The sequence below is a fragment of the Artibeus jamaicensis genome, unplaced genomic scaffold (assembly GCF_021234435.1).
Source record: "Artibeus jamaicensis isolate MK-2021 breed Jamaican fruit bat unplaced genomic scaffold, CSHL_Jam_final contig_387, whole genome shotgun sequence".
In the NCBI taxonomy this organism is placed as follows: domain Eukaryota; kingdom Metazoa; phylum Chordata; class Mammalia; order Chiroptera; family Phyllostomidae; genus Artibeus; species Artibeus jamaicensis.
This window is the reverse complement of record NW_026521812.1, coordinates 31,408,693-31,420,212: the sequence shown is the minus strand read 5'-3', so window position 1 is coordinate 31,420,212 and position 11,520 is coordinate 31,408,693. Positions and strand designations below refer to the sequence as shown.

Sequence of the window (11,520 nt, the reverse complement as noted above, 5' to 3'; positions counted from 1 at the left end):
AAATCCCAGGGAGGGAGCCGTCTGAACGCTGTCCCAGGCGCCACTGGGCTCTCGCCACTGGGCGCTGGGTCCCCAACCATGCACCGGCAGAGATCCCTGCTGTTTCTCTTTGCTCCATCCCGAGACTACTGTACCACTGCTGTCTCCCTACCATCTGGTTGCTCCGTGACCGTCGAGGTTTCTGGTCCCTTATTTTCATATATGCTTGGCAACTGCTGGCTTGCTGCTTTCTCCTCCTCCAATTGGACAGGTTTCTCAAACTTTTGTACTAGGAACTGGTATCTGGTCTGTCCTATTCCATCGCCATCTCGAAAGCCCCTGTGTGTGTCTGTTTTTATGCCACTACCACCCTGTTTTGATTACTATGTCCTTATGGTATAGGCCTCAGTACCCATTTTAAATCTTTTTTTTTCTTTTCCTTCTTCTTCTTAAAGCAAGCCCTTTAACATTTGTTGCTGTACTGGTTTAATGTTAACAAACTTCCTTCAGCTTTTTCTTCTCTGGGAAGCTCCTTTATTCTCCTTCGATTTTACATGATAGCCTTGCTGGATAAGTAGCCTTATTTGTAGGTCCTTGCTTTTCTTCTTCTTGAATATTTCATGCCACTCCCTTCTGGCCTGAAATATTTCTGTTGAGAAATCATATGACAGTCTAATTAGTGCTCCCTTGTATATCTGCTTTTCTCTCCTAGCTTTTAGGATTCTCTCCTTGTCTTTAAGCTTTGTCATTTTAATTATGGTGTGTCTTGATGTAGGCTCCTTCGGATCCAACTTATTTGGGACTCTCTGAGTTTCTTGGATTTGTGTGTCTTTTTTCTACACAAGATTAGGAAAGTTTTTGGTTATTGTTTCTTTAAATAGGTTTTTGATCCCTTGCTAGCGTTCTTTTCCTTCTGATGTTGCTGTGATACAGATGTTACACTTCATGTTGTCCAAATTGCATCTTAAGCTCTCCTCATTTTGTTTTTGTTGTTGTTTAATTCTTTTTTCTTTTTACTGCTATGTTTGGGTATTTTTTTTCTACCTTGGCTTCCAAATCACTGATTCAATCCTCTAACCTACTGTTTAATACTTCTTGTGTATATTTATTTCAGATATTGCCTTTCTTATTTCTGACTGGTCCTTCTTTATGGTTTCCATGTCTTTTTACTTGCTGTTAAGTATCCTTATAATCATTACTCTAAACTCTCTAAAATTGCTTGCCTCCATTTCATTTAGCTCTTCTGGGGGATTCTCTTGTTCTTTCATTTGGGGTCTGTTTCTTTGTCTTCCCTTTGGGCTTCTTCCTTGTATTTGTATCTGTGTATTAGGGAGATCTGCAAAGACTGTGGCGTAAACCTTTTTCAGACACTGCTTGTGATTGGTCCTGGTCAACCTGTCCGGAGCTATCAGTGATCCACAGCATGTGGCTCCCTCTGCTGGGCCTGTTTGTGTGCAGAGAGAACCAGGCTGTGCACCAGTGCTGGCTTTTATCAGCACCAGGCCCTGGGAAGGGTCAGCTGAAATCTGATAGAGCTCCCAGAGATCTGCCTTAGTTGTTAAAGTATTAGTGATATAGCCTGAAGCTATAATCAGCAGCCTGGCTTAAGCTCCATAGGAAGGGGCAGAGTAATTCCTGTGAGTGTTCGTGCCTTCCCCACATGCTGATTCCACTTGGAGTGGAGTGCTCTACCTGAGAAAGATGGCTTCTGCAGTGACTCAGCACAAGGATCCTAGTGGCTGTTCCTTCAGTTCTCTCCCCAGAGCAACCAACCCTAGACTCAACTCTAGTGTCTCTAGTCCACTGTGCCCTCCCTCTGCCAGAGCCTAGTATAAGTGGCTATGAATGGAATTTTGTGCTTTCACCCCTTAAGTGGCTCTCTGCATCTCTAAGCTGTCTCTCCCTGGCAGACAGAAACTCTGCTGCTTTTCTGGGTGTTACCTGGTTTCCTTTCCAGCTATGGTGATGTAGGCTTGGAAACCCAGCTTGGGGTTTAGACCCCACACTTCTCAGGGTGAACCCCCTAACTGCTGAACTGTATGTCCAGAACTTCAGCTGATGCCCATGGGAGCCCAGCCAGTCATCTCATGTCTCCTCTGCAATGCCTACCAGTCTCGCGGTGAAGTGGTTTCCTCTGTCTGCCCTTGGTTATGGGGCTTTCCTCAGCTGGTGTTCAGTTGGTTATTCTGGATGATTTCTTTACAATTTAGTTGTGATTCCAGATTGGTCCTGGGAGCAGGTTAGTGTAGCTTCTGCTTACTGCCCACCATGGGATACATTATATAATTACATTAAAATAGTATGAGGTTAACAGAAATAAATTTAATTTGAAAACATTGTATCACTGAAAAAGAGAAACAAAAACTTCTCTGAAAAAATCCTTAGGGAAAAGTATCTTTCTTTATTTCCTTCCTTCCTTCCTTCCTTCCTTCCTTCCTTCCTTCCTTCCTTCCTTCTTCCTTCCTTCTTTTTTTTCCTTCTTTCCTTCTCTTTATTTTTTCCCCCTTTCCAAACAGTCCCATTTTGAATTCTGTTCAGGTCTTAAATAATAGAAAATTAATACTTGAGGCTCATGAGTGCATCTCCTGTGATGAGCATTTGCAAAAACATATTTTAATATGGTATTGAAAGTTATGGATATTGCTAGAATTTTTTTAGTTCATAGACTTTAAGTGATGTATTATCTATCACATAAAAATTATAGAAAATTTGCATCCAGTTATTACAGAAATGTTGTCCAAGGTATGTTTTTAAAGGTTACATATTCTATTTTTCTGGCTTCCATTTAAAATAATCAAGACAGATGTATGTAAAGTTTGTTTCAAAGATCTCTAGAATGTTTGAAGAATAGTCTCCAGCTTTCTTTAATACCGTATTCCAGATTTTGACAATCCTTGCTGTTAAGAAAGTTTATACCAAATGTCTAAACTAAATCATTCCTGTTATATTAATACCATTCTTCTGATTACTTCCATGGACAGAGGACTGCCGTCCTTAAAGGTGAGGTACAGATTTTTGATAAGCAAAGAGAATTTTTTATGTTCTTTTTATTTTTGAGTTCAATTATTAATTTGTTCAGGTAAGACCTTTGAAGAATCAGATGATCTTGGAGTCAAGTCTGGACACTCTTATTCTCCTACTGATGTAACCATGAGCAAGTGATCTGATGTTTCAGAGGTTCAGTTTTCTCCCCTGTAAAATAGGAATAATAATTCCAAGTTTAGCAGACTGTTGTGAGGATGCAAGACCAAACATATGTAAACTGAGATGCTGTCTGGCACATAGTAAGCACTCCTAAATGCAGTAGCTTCTGTGGTTGCATTTATTAATATTATTTGATTCATTCATTCATCCATTATAATTTGGCAAACATTTATTACATACCTTCTATATTATAGTCACTCTGTTAATTGCTTATTATTGCCTTATGCTGCAGAATTAGGTTAAATTAATATAATGCATTGTTCGTTTTATTAAATATTGCTCCAGGTCCTATGATATCCTCTCTCCCCTTCCCTTTAGTGCACACAGGACTGAATCCAGGAATATGCCCATTTATGTTCCCAAATTGATTTCCTCCTATGGCTTTAATATAAGTGCCTAATTCAGAATGGGACATCTTGTTCCACATAAACACTATTTTTTCATTTATTTCACACTAAGTACATTATATTCATTTATCTTGGTGGGAAACATTCATATTTTGAACTCAGATTGACTTGGTTTCCAGTCTAAGCATTTATTTACCCAGAAATCTGGACTACTATGTAGCTTCCTTGGTTTCCTTAGCTTTTCCGGATATAACACCAATTTCAGTGAATGGCTTTGAATTAAATAACATAATGTTACCTACTTTAGCATCTGATGCTGAGTTTGCTCTAATAATATAGTAGTTATTACTATTCAATGAAGTAACTTAAAATCAGGCGCACATTTTAATCTGAAGGTGTCATTTCTTCTATATTTAAATTTTTCCATTAAAGTCTTATTTTGACAGTTCCCATAATTTTTTAAAATCACTTTTGTTAAAGAAATTGCCTATTAGAAGAGCAGCATACTGCATGATCTTAGTATTCTTTGTCAGATGAAGACCTCATGAAAAACAGTTGAGAAAATTTTAAATGGAAATCAGGTGTTAAAAGTTTAATTAGAAAAAGTCATCCCTTACACATGGGCTAATGTAGACTATGGCAAGCTGCTTAATTGTTGATTCTAGGGCTATTTTTACACTGTCAACATCCTATTTAGTAATCTTGGGGGAAACAGCATCAAAAGCAGACAAAGAAAAATGTTTCACTTTCCTGCAGCTGATTCCCGTGACTGCCTGACGTTTAGTTACATTTGGGCATCTGTCTCAGGAACTCCCATTGTCTGGAACCATATGCAGACTGAAGTGTGCACTGGGGTATAGACATGAGGACAGAATTTACACTTGGATGTGCCATCTGACAGCAGCGAGAGAAGCTGGACAAGCCTGGGATACTTCATACAGTTCATTTAATGAACTATTACTTTATTATTTTGTAAGGCTCCTGTAATGCACATTTATGATATAAAAAGTGCCTTGCATACTGCTTCATCGGAAGGGGACCTCATTTAGATTAACCTGTGACTTCAACAGCAGGTGGTAGAATGAACCAACTGCTTCAATTACTGCTTTTGCGCATGACTTTCATGTGTTACTAAGATTATCAGAGGAACCTGATTACATCCCCTTAGACACTATTGTTGGCATGATGATTAAGCTGTTTTTTTTTTTAAGACTAGGAACCTAAAAAGCTTCTTGGCATGAGGCAAAAGCACTGTGTATAGAGATCAGTGAGATAGTGTGTATCATTGCCCTGTAGCTTATCTCCACATATACAGCTCCCCGGTGGATCCCTATGATAAACATTATTGGAACAATTAGCTGCTGCTGACACAGAATCCAGACACAATAGCCATGGCCAGCAGCATAGAGCCAAAAATTATGGAGCCAAAAACCATAAAAAGCAACACCAAGCTAGTCTCCCCATTCAACTGCTGTCATAAAACCCTCCCAGTGCTATGTTTGCATAGCTGGCTTCTCCGATATGGCACTGTTAACACAAAAGAAGAAGCTGCAGCACTTGTCTTTGTTTAGCTGAAATTACAAGTCATTGAATTAGTATGTCATCTTTATTGTGCTGTCATGCAGCGGAGGTGAGGAAGGCTCTGTAATGGATGGGAGAGTTTGATGGCCTGAAAGACAGGCTCACAGATGGTTGTCGATATAAAACAGTCCCCCACCTCAAAAAAAAGGAGGCAAGGAAGAAAGGAAAAAGCAAATAGCCTGCTTGGAATGGATCTTCACTGATTTGTGTATAATCCTACACAGTGTTCACATCAAGCCCATGCATAAGAACTTTGGTGGCCTATAGTATATGATGAAGGTGTAGAAAGCTAACGTTCTTAGGGAATACATTCGTGATTTAAATAAAAGTGACGCAGCACTTTAGCTTCAGAGAAAGCTGGCAATTGTTCTTGCTCTGGGAAAGGTTTTCCTACAATATTTCTAAACACTTGTGAATAATTAGTGAAAAGAGTTATAGAAAGTTTAAAAATAAAAAGAATTGCAGACATTCTTATCACAAGAAATTTAAAGTTCCCCACTTGCATGATTAAATATATTTTGATAGGGATCTTAGACCATCTAATAATGCAAAAATATTTGGGCTGAATTTGACTTAAAATATTTTAAACTCATTAACTTCTTGATTTCCTTGCATTTTTTCTAAGTCTTAGTTTTATTTACAACACATCATTGGAAAATTATATTAAATATACCTATTGAACATCAATAAAAAAACTAAATTTTGCTTTTAAAAGACAAAATATTCTTATACCTTTGACATAATTATTTTAAATTTGACCCAGTCTAAAAGGTGTTGTTTTGAATCTTATTATAATTTAACACAGAAAACACTTTCCACCACTATTTTTTTCAGGTGTGATTCTAAGCCACCAAACATTCAGGGCAATATTTTTAAAAAGAAGCAAACAGGATACACTTAGGAGTGTGTAAAATTTTTAATATGCTAGTAATTATTTTGGGTCAAGTTTGTCTTTTCTTTCCTCTTGTATATAGGAAAAATAGGAGAAAAATTAAAGATCCGATTTTTCTCTGGATACAATTGAAACTTATGTATGGCCATAATAGAAACTTGTAATGGGACTAATGTAAATGTGAGTACATATTTAAAAATACACTTAATCACATGTAAGAAAATTATAAGGGCTGAAAGTCAAGGACTATAAAATTCACATATTAGCTCTATTTATAAATATAAATACTTCTCTTAAAATATTAATTTAAAAAAAAAGCTTTCTAGCCCTGGCTGGTGTGGCTCAGTGGATTGAGCACGAGCCTGTGAAGCAAAGGGTCGCTGGTTCGATTCCCAGTCAGGGCATGTGCCTGGGTTGCAGGCCAGATCCACATTAGGGGACACAGGAGAGGCAACCACATGTTGATATTTTTCTCCCTCTCTTTCTCCTTCCCATCCCCTCTGTCTAAAAATAAGTAAATAAAATATTTTTTTAAAAAGCTTTCAAAATATCTTTAAAATAGCACTTAAGGCTCCTGAAAGAGCTGTATGAAGAAGGAATTAAGGAATTAAACACCTGGCTGGGGCCCTAAATTTATCTGTCGATTCAGTGGATTCAGCAACATTAGTACATTTATTGACTTGTATTTAATGCTTATTGTATTTGAGGATTATCATGCTGACTCTTGCAGTTTGTTATGAAACGCAGCCCTTTTGGAAAATACTGTTTGTATGTGCATATATTTGTGTGATTTGGAGGTATGGGGAAAGATTATGGACTTCCCAGTTAATTAGATCTGGATTCGAATCTTGGCCTTGCCACTTACTTTATAACTTATTACCTTGGACACGTTATACAACCTCCTCACACCTGACTTTCTCATTTGTAAATATGAGTACAGAGGAATGGGCAAAGAGTGGGGATAAAGGGCATCAGGGACTTGGGCAACAGATGGCCGGGACACAGCTTGGAAGTGAGTTTTTTTGGCTGCAGGGTTACAAATCGCAACTCACTGTCCTTGAGTCAAAACTGTTCCAGTGTAAGGGCTAAGACCCATAGACCCACATCCTGAAACAGAAGCCTAGTATGGAGGTCTGGGCACTGAAGATACAAGGCCAAAGTGTAAATGACAGAATGAGAGCTTGATAGTGCCTGTCAAATCTAAGGAGAAAAGGCCCCTACATCTGTCCAAGTAGATAGGGCTGGTTCCAATGGCTAGAGCTTGGGTGGAGGATCAGGAGGTCCCAGCTCTTAGGAGAATTGAGTATGCAAGAAACCAAGAAAATCATTAGAGTTACAGTCACTTACTATTTAATATGCCTGAACCAGCTAAGTAAAGATACTGAAAGGGTAGAGAAAAGAAAACACTTTAAATGTGAAAATTTGAAGAATTAAGATTGTTCCTTCGGAGAGGAAAATGTTGAGGAACGAGGAGGTTAGGACAACCGGGAATGAGATGCTTACTTGGATTGCTGAAGCCACCTTTTTTGTTACCCAGGCAGGGAAGGTCTCCCCGGCCAAGCACTAGGAGTTTTAGATCTCTCCAGTCTACATCCTCTATGCCCAGGTCAGTTTGGTTCAGATGTGGTGGCCAGAATGAACAGTTTCCTGTGTGGGGTGTGAGAGATGTTAGGAGTTCTTGTTATTCCCATTGCTCAAACATCTCCATTTGTTCCCAAATCCCTTGAATTCTTCTATGAAATGGGTAAAAACTTTTATTCAGCAATTAGTCGTACACGAAACCTAAGAAATAAGAATGACCATAAAGAAAATTATTTTATATTAATTCAGTTTACAAATCTAGTGAGATTATATATGTATGTGTGTGTGTGTGTATATATATATATACATATATATATGGCACGGCAGCCCTGGCCAGGTGGCTCAGTTGATTGGAGCACAGTCCTGGACACCAAAAGCTGTGGTTCGATTCCTGGTCAGGGCACATCGCTAGGTTGCAGGTTTGGTCCTGAGACAGTGGATCTGGAAGGTAATCTATTGATGTTTCTCCGTCACATCAGGGTGTGTGTCTCTCCCCCTTCCTCTCTCTCTAAAATCAATAAACATGTCCTCAGGTGAGATTAAAAAAATAAAGGGCATGAAAAATAGGATGATGCCAATATACAGGATAATAATTATTAATATCTCTTTTGATCTGTTCAAGAGAAGTGAATGAGGATTAACAGTTAATTATATATTGACTTGGATTTACATAAAGATGTAAACCACAGAGAAAGAAAAAGTCATTACCTGTGTGAATTGGTGTTGAGAGAAGAATGGGTGTGTCAAGGTAAAGGGCACCTGAAGTAGATGGAAGTGAGAAAAATTCAGACAGGAGGCTCAGGACAGCTAGGATGATGTAGATTTAAGCTTTAGCCACAATTAAAAGAACAAACTGATGTCTATAGGTGTCCAAACATTTTATTATGTACCTTTTTTCTTTCTGATTTCATCCTTTCTGTAAATTTTTAAATCATTTCCTGGATGAGGACAAGAATAAAGCCAATGAATAAGAAAGTGTACCTTCATTATATTCAAAGGGGAATATGTTTTAAATGTCACACATACGCATACACATATTTATATTCTGCTGTTCTAGAGTTATCCTAGACTAGTGTTCCAATGTTTAGGTCACAGGGTCATGTATTTTGTAATATAAGCTGATTTCAGCGGGAACATTTTTTCACGCAACCTGCAATGTGTTCTTTTAAAATAAATGTCACTTACTGTGTTTGAACTGCCTTTGGTTCGCTGTTCTTCCCCTTTTTTCTGTGCTCTATTTTACTTAAGCTGTGTGATTAAATGAGAATTGGACAATAATTTGAAATGATCAGTGTTATAACCTTGTCAAAATCAACTGGGATAGATTTAGCAATTATTTCAATACGCAATGCTATGTAAGTAATTTCATCACTTTGTATTGTTATTTTTATTCACCAAGTGTATAAACAGTAACCAAGTGCATCCTAATCCACTGCAAAATTGAATTGCGGTTTTCTGACTTGGTTTCTATATATGGCCCCACGATGCTGCCTTTTTCCTTTTTTTTTCCAGCTTGACATTTTTTCCCATCTTTATACCTCTTCCCTCTGGATACTGTTGACTCCTGTGGTCTCATTTCTGTGCAGAAATATGCCTGCAAATCTGGCCCAGAGAATTCTGTCTTCAGCCTCACTTCTATCATTAAGTATTGGATTAATAGTAGTCACATAAAGCTCAGATTTTCTCTAAATCAGGAATCACTAATTTATTTCTCAGTCTTTTTGTGATGTAAGTAAGCTGTGACAGTAAAATGTTTCTCCCATCTAAGGTTCTGACATAGAAAGTTATTGAAATTTTACCTTTTAATTGGGAATACCTCTTCCCTGTATTATCACATTGCACTATCTACTCCAATTCTTTACTAATGCCTCACACTCAATATATCCAAAACATCCCTTCCATCTACCCCAAATTAACATCTCCTTCTTCCTTAAGCCAGCAAATCAAGGATCTTCAGAGTCCTTATTAACTCCTCATTCTTCAGTCATTTCCCACATTCAACAGAATCTACCTCTGCAAAGTCAGTATTTTCTCCCACATTGTCTCCCACGCTATTAATCTGAATCGGACCTCCAGACTTCTTGCCTCCACACCAGAAGTTAGCCTTCTGAAGAGGCTCCTCACCTTTACTTTCTCATTCCTTTACAGTAATTTTCCCATACCTCATATCCCTGTCCTTCCCACAGGTTTCAGACTCCGTATTCCTAACAAGCTCAGGGTGTGCTCCTAAACAATTTGTCCTAAAGAATTTGTCTCCTGCAAATTCCTTGGACAGAGCTTATATTTCCATAAACCTATGCACTCTTTATGAAATCATCCTAACCCAGTAAAATCCATTTCAAATGCCTTCTCCTTTTCTGATTCTCTCAGCCCAAGGTCATTTTTTCTTCTGTGAACTTCACCCCTTGCATTTTCTAACTGTTCCTGTTAGAAATGGTCCTAATCACATTGCACATGATTGGAGATTATCTTATCCCTTCTTTTTCTGCCACCTTTGTCCCTATTCAGTTTTAAGCTCTTTCTGGGCCAGATTTGATCTGTCTTTACATTTCCAAAACATATCACTGTATTTCCTATACCCAATACTCAATAATAATTAGAATATTTGAAAGGAAGCAAGTATATACTTCCTGCTTTTTGTCTTAGCAGAGGCTTTCCCCGATACAGTACAGAATCAATGAGGAATCAAATTCCATGAACCCCAGTCAGCTGAGTTAAAATGTGGATTGTGCAGCTCTTCAAGGCAATGAAATGAGATTGTCGTGACAGTAGTGTAAAATGACAGTGAGGCTCCGGCCAGTGTGGCTCAGTTTGTTGGAATGTCGTCCTGTAACAGATAGGTTGCCATTTCAGTTCCCGGTCAAGGCACATGACTAAATTGCAGGTTCAATCCTGATCCTTGGTCTGGATGTGTAGAGTCCCTGGCCAGGGCCCACTCAGGAGGCAACCAGTGTATTCCTTTCTCGCATCAATGTGTTTTCTCTCTCTCTCTTCCTCTCTCTTTAAAAGCAATGAAAAAAATATCCTCAAGTGTGGATTAAAAAAAAAAAAAGAAAAATAACATTATGACTAAACTTCCCAAATAGCTGGTAAGTTTTGAATAGCTGCCTATTCTCGTATAATTCTTGAATTATGAAGCTAGTCTCACATTCTACACTGAGAAGACTTGGAAAAAGAGTTAGTGACTTTCACATCAAGAAAATATGTGTTTTATAGGACTGTTCTTTTTCTTCCTTTTTATCGAGTGTATAAGGATGACACTGATTGACAAAATTACATAGGTTTCAGGTGCACAGTTCTATAAACATCATCTTTATACTGTATTGTATGCTCACCACCCCAAGTCAAGTCTCTGTCCATCACCATTTACCCGATACCCTCCTCCACCTCTCCCTACTCCCCTCTCCTGGCAGTCACCACACAGTTGTATGTGTTCATGAGTTTCTCTCTGCACACCAGCCTGGACAACTGTCAGCCTGCTCTCTACACCTGAGGCTGTCCAGATTTTGCTTGCTAGTTCATCTTGTTCATTAGATTGCACGTATGAGTGAAACCATGTAGTACTTATCATTTCTCAGACTTTTGACTAAGATCAAGCATAGTACTTGTTCTTATCAGTTTAATATATGATTCTTTAACAGAGGACAAAGGGTACAAGGACTCATTCACTATTTGGTAGTGATTCTCAAAAATACCCTTGTTTTTCGGGCTGGGTTCCAACCTCCCAGATTCGCTGCCGTGGAGGGAGGGGCAGGGGTATTTACAGCACTGCAGAGGCCGTATTCGCCCCTGACTTCATGCTCAGCTCAACTTGAAAGTACAATTGGTTTATTTTGTATAAATAAGCAGAAATGCTGGGAGGAATTAAATATCTTCATAAAACAAAACATTATGATACCAGAAACCCTTAGGAATAGCACTAATGCTTTTAAATGA

General features: G+C 38.4%; 1 pseudogene; it reads left to right on the top strand.

Annotated features, from left to right (window-relative positions):
• Positions 1-11,150: 11,150 nt before the first annotated feature.
• On the top strand, positions 11,151-11,250 carry LOC119065080 (uncharacterized; annotated as a pseudogene).
• The last annotated feature ends 270 nt before the right edge of the window (positions 11,251-11,520 follow it).